The sequence below is a fragment of the Pinus tabuliformis genome, chromosome 4_1, assembly GCF_031772625.1.
Source record: "Pinus tabuliformis cultivar Carrire ecotype Pingquan chromosome 4_1, CPIR1, whole genome shotgun sequence".
NCBI lineage: Eukaryota > Viridiplantae > Streptophyta > Pinopsida > Pinales > Pinaceae > Pinus > Pinus tabuliformis.
The window spans coordinates 632,190,185-632,196,184 of NC_142303.1; positions in this window are offsets into that span (position 1 = coordinate 632,190,185).

The following is a 6,000-nucleotide window of genomic DNA, read 5'->3' on the forward strand; positions in this document are numbered from 1 at the left end:
AATTTCCCATTCTTGTCATTCATGAATTGTTGGATGAATTACATGGAGAAATTTACTTCACCAGGCTAGACCTTCGTTGACGATATCATTTTTGGAAACGATGTTAATACTGAGAGGGGGGTGGATCAATATTAAGGCTAATTCAAACTTTTTATTCCAATTTATATTTCCTCATTCAAACATGGAAACCATTAAAGTAACCAACAACAACAACACATAGTTAATAGCAACAAAAATCACAACATGAACATATGCACCATGAGAAACATACACATTAGAGACATAGGTTTATCATGGAAACCCTTCCGGGAGAAAAACCACCAAAGCTTTTTTTTTTTATTGATGTAAATATGAGCTCCTACTCTATTATGTCAATTTGTTTGTGATCCACCAATCATAGGAAGCACCAACTCCCTTCTTCTGTAGATACATGATCAACTTACCAAAATCACTATTTGAAGCACCAAATTCATGTATTTGTTGCAAGAACCAACTTCCATCTCCTTCGATTTATGCAAGCACCAACTTGCGGGAGACACCAACCCCTAAGACTTCTTAGACACCCACTAGAGATGGAAGCACCAAATTCCTGTATGTAGGATCCAACCCACACTCAAAATTGAACTAATGTTCTCTGTAGATGGCAGCCACTCTGCCTGATATCAACTATGTTCTCCTTTGCAGCCTTCTCTCTACTCACTCCATGAAATAATCTATTCTTTGCACACTGCTTGATATCAACTCTCTGTTCTACTCTATTTTTGGCCCTCTGTTCTGCTCAACTACAATCACTCATATACAACCCACACAACACTCTATCCACCCTGCAACATCATACTTATTCTCTCAACCCTCATATATTCCACAGGCTCTCTCAGTCTCACATGACATCACCAACACTCTTGGCCTCTTTCCTCTGCATAGGCACTCTCGACCTCTTGTTTGCATCACAAACTCACTGTAACAACCCTGGTGAAAATTTCATGTAATAAAAGTTAATAAAGGAAAAACAAGACCATGGGTAAGGGACACTTATTCCAAGCTGAATATTGGGCAAAGATATCCTAGTGGGACCACTATATGTGTGTTTTGGCTAGGGAAATTGGAAAAGACTAAGGCAAAGGCATTAAAATGTAAAAAGGCATTTTTGGCACATTTATTTATGAAAATAAAGGAAATTATGAGAAAGGGAAGGTAAAAGGTCACAGGTTGCATGTGAGGAGGAAATTGAATGAAAATAATGGAAAATGAAGAAATTAGAGACCTCATGCATAAAAGGGATTTTGAGGATCAGTTTATGACCTTTGTTAAGTTCAAGTTTGGAGCTCTCTCATTATTCTCTCTCTCTCTCTCACCCGCTTGGTCATTTAGAGTTTTCTGGGAGCACTCTAGTTTGGAGAAAAGGAAAGGGAAAGAAAGGAAAGGAAAGGAAAATCAAGCAAGGATCAAGGAAAGGAAGGCATGACTCAAGCATCTTCAGCAGGAATACTTGCAGGTAACCTTTTGCATGCATGATTTCCTAGCTGTTTTGGACATGCATGGCTTGCATGTTGGTGTATGGTTATCTTGTTGTCAGTGACATGGTTTTTCTAGGTTATGACAGTGGATTTAAGTCTAGCCTAGCCTTTTTATGGATGCCATGGTATGTTAGGTCCCTATACTACTAGTGTAACCCCTTATTGTTATTAGTACAACCCCCTTATTATATTGTTGTGCCCATGTAGTCCCCATATTGTTATTATTGTTCCCCATAGAAGCCCATTATTGTTATTATTGTGCCCTTACATTATTATTGTTATGTCGGCTTTGATTATATTATGACCCCTTAGACTCCTATATATAGAAAGGAGGTCTTGTCATTTGTATCATCCAAGAATTATTCATTTGTGTAATGTAAAGGAGGTTCCCCCTCGAAGAGTCTTATTTCTAAGGCATCAATTTATCTTTTCTATCTTTTTGTGAGCTGGTTTCATAACATTTGGTATCAGAGTTTTGGATTCGAGGGTTTCGTTGCTCCAAACAGGACATCGTGGCATTGTCACTATAACTTTGTTTCTGTGATGTTTCAGAAGGAAAAAAAAAACCATTTGAGACGAAATCATGCTAAACCTGGGGTCCGAATTTCAGATCTTGTATCGCTATATTTACAGAGATACGATCTGAGGAAGTTAGGGTTTTTGCAAGCTCCAGAATTTCATCTAAAATAGGTCATCATGGAATTTCCGCTATACCGTTTTCTATACAAAGTTTCAGAAGCTAAAAAGAAAAAGCATTTGAGAAGAAATCAGTTTAAACCTTGGGTCCAAATTTCAGATCTTGGCTCGCTATATTTCCAGATATATGCTCTGAGGAAGTTAGGGTTTTTGCAGACTCCTGAATTACATCCTAAACAGGTGGCTTGGGGAAAACCATCACAACTTTTGTTCTGAGCATCAGATTGAAATTTCGTAAGAAGTTACAAAAAGAGGACGGACTGTAGTTTTTTGTTTATCTTTTTCAAATCCGAAGGTCAAAACAGTGACACGAGGCACTTTATACAAGTTCGATCTTATGAAAAGGTATATAATTAGGTCATCTTGGGAGATTGTGCATAACTCTTTCGTGGAGAATCCAATTTCAATCATATTGGTGGCATTGGAAGGAGGAAACAGAGGGATACTGCAGGTCACGATTTCAGAACTGGAAGATCCGATATTACAAAGTTACGGTCATTTCAAGATTGAGCTCCCAAAATCAAGAAAAGGTGATATGAGGAAGTTTAATGACAAGGATCCGGTAAATTGGATACTACAGATGGAGAATATTTTGATCTACATGGCGTACCACTGTTACAAAAGGTACGTATTGCATCTAATTATTTAGAACTGAATCAATTTTTATGGTATAAAGGGCTTTGTTCTCGTAAACCACTTGTCATGTGGTTCGTCTTTGGGAACCTGATTCATTGGAGAAGGCATTCAAGTTGGCAAGAAAAATTGAAAGAGAAATTATGGAAACAAGGAATCCCACCACTCATGACTATAATTATGGAAGTGTTTTTTCTCCTAGCCTTCCACAACCTACAAGTTTTATACCACAGCAATTGTAAGAAAAAAGAGAAAAAGGACTTTGTTACAATTGTGATAGCAAATACACTAAAGGTCATAAGTGTGCTGAGAAGAAATTATTTTACATAGATTATGAATAGGAGGAAGAAAATGATCAAGAAACATCAAAAGAAGAGAATATACACCAGGAACCCACCCCAGAGAAAGAAGAAATGAATCCGACCATATCTTGTAAAGCATTGCAAAGAATTACCACTCCTCAAACTCTCAAGATAGAAGGACATATCAAGAAGAAAAAGATTCAAGAAGTGAAAGATCACATCAAGAAAGAAGAAATGAATCCGACCATATCTTGTAATGAATTGGCTGAATTACCACTCCTCAAAATATCAATATAGAAGGACATATCAAGAAGAAAAATGTTCAAGAATGGAAAGATCACATCGAGCATCAAGAAATGAATCCGACCATATCCTGTAATGCATTGGAAGAAATTACCACTCCTGAAACTATCAAGATAGAAGGACATATCAAAAAGAAAAAGGTAATAGTGTTAATTGAATTGGATAGTACCCATAATTTTATTCATTGTAAGATAGCCAAGGAATTGAATTTCTTCCTATATCCAGCACCAGAGTGTCAAGTGATGGTTGCAAGTGGAGGAACCATAAATTGCTCTAGAAAGTGCCATAATATCAAGCTATCCATGGGAGAATATGTATTGAATATCCCAATGCTTTCCATTCCAATGGGTGGTGCTGATGTTTTACTAGGAGTCCAATGGCTACAATCTTTGGGTACGATAGCTTTTTATTTTCAAGAACGTTTTTTGAAATTTTTTTGGGAAGGAAAGGAAGTTGAATTGAGGGGTATCAAAGGGAAACCTAGAAATATAATCAACTCTAACAGCATGACAAAGCTTCTAAATAAAGAACAACGGGGCGTAATTGCACAATTATGTTCACTAGAGGATCCCACATCGAAATCATGTATTTCTCCAGATCTCCAAAATGTTTTGGACAATCATTCCAAGGTATTTGAGACTCCGAAAGGCCTCCTACCTATTCGTGATCATGATCAAGCTATTCATTTGATTCCAAGAAATGTTCCACCAAACATCAGACCTTACAGATATCCATATGCCCAAAGGAGTGGGAACTCATTCAAAAGTTGCAGAAGATCCCAGTTCAAACAATATTGCGATAACTTGACAAGGAAGTAAAAATCATATTGGAACCTGAAGCAGTCACAGAACCAAGAAATTGACAACTACAAAATAGATTAGTTTTAGAGTATCTCATCAAGTGGAAGAACTTACCCGCTGAAGATTCCACATGGGAGGACAAGAATTTATACAGAAGCATCACGAACTAATCAAGAGTTGAGGACAACTTTTTTTGAAGGAGAGGGGCATGTTAGGTCCCTATACTACTAGTGTAACCCCGTATTGTTATTAGTACAACCCCCTTATTATATTGTTGTGCCCATGTAGTCCCCATATTGTTATTATTGTGCCCCATAGAAGCCCACTATTGTTATTATTGTGCCCTTACATTATTATTGTTATGTCGACTCTGATTATATTATGACCCCTTAGACTCCTATATATAAAAAGGAGGTCTTGTCATTTGTATCATCCAAGAATTATTCATTTGTGTAATGTAAAGGAGGTTTCCCCCTCGAAGAGGCTTATTTCTAAGGCGTTGATCTATCTTTTCTATCTTTTTGTGAGCTGGTTTCATAACAATGTTGGGATGTTTATTTCAGTTTTGGAACTTTGGAATTGCTGGATGGATTTTAGAATCTAGGGTGGAGGTGGTCTCAGGGTTCATTCCTAAAGGCCTAGGAATCCCTTGACCGGTTTTGGCAGGATACAAGGTAAAGCCTGAGGGAGCAGTCTCGGTTTAGGGCCTAGTGATTCGGGTTTGGATTGCAGTAAATCTTGAGAGTCAAGGAGACAAAAAATTCCTCAAGGATAGTGATGGATTCCATATGGCATTCCAAGTTCTATTCGGTTGTGATTGGAGCACCAATTTTGGTGTGATAAAGGTTGGATGAGGGTGGAGGTGGTTTAACCTCTGGATTCCACTGGTTGTTATTGGATTGGTTTTTCTATGAGATCCCACATTCATGCTTGGAATATGGCACAAGGGTGATTAGCTGAAAGAGAGATTTGGTTCGGCCATGTCTATGGTCAGGTGGTACGTGGAAGTCCTGAACCTGGTCGAATTTTCCTATGATTAATAAAAGCTAAGTTCTCTTACTTTTTCACTAATTTATATGTGGATATAATGGATGTCTTATCTCTGATATTTATATGGTTTTATGCTAGTTACAAGCATGGTTGAATGACTGGTTCATGTCATGGTTATTTCATATATCTACTTGTAACCATTAAATGGATAGATGTTGATGTAGTAGTTCAATGGAGAAGGAGGTGATCCTTTTGGTTATGTTTCATAGGTTGTTTCACTCATTTATTCTTTGTCTTGTATCCTAGACCGATAGGTTGCATTGATGGCAAGTGTTTGACAAAATGTCAATCTCGATTGGGGATTCTCAAGCCTAGTCTTGAGGGTGATTTTTGATTGATCAACATTTTTATTATGTTTTTAATGAATTCTGGAAGTTACAACAAGTTATAGGCAGAGGGCAAGATTAAGTGCTAGAAAAGTGGCTTAAATCCCAAAGTCGATGGCACAGAACTGGCAATTTTGGTCCACAGTCGCAGGCAGGAAAGCCTATGAGAGTGACTTTAGGTTGTTGGCTGCTCCCTTGCCCATATCATGAGAGAGAATATGGCCTAAAAGCTGCATAATAGTAGTAGGACCCAAGGATAGGCTGTCTGAGTGGTTGACTTGTGTCTTAAGGGTTCTGTTGATGATGTTGGATGATTGTCCTTAAGGTGACATAGGAGCTCGCATTTGATTGTAGTAACATCTCTCCTCATGTT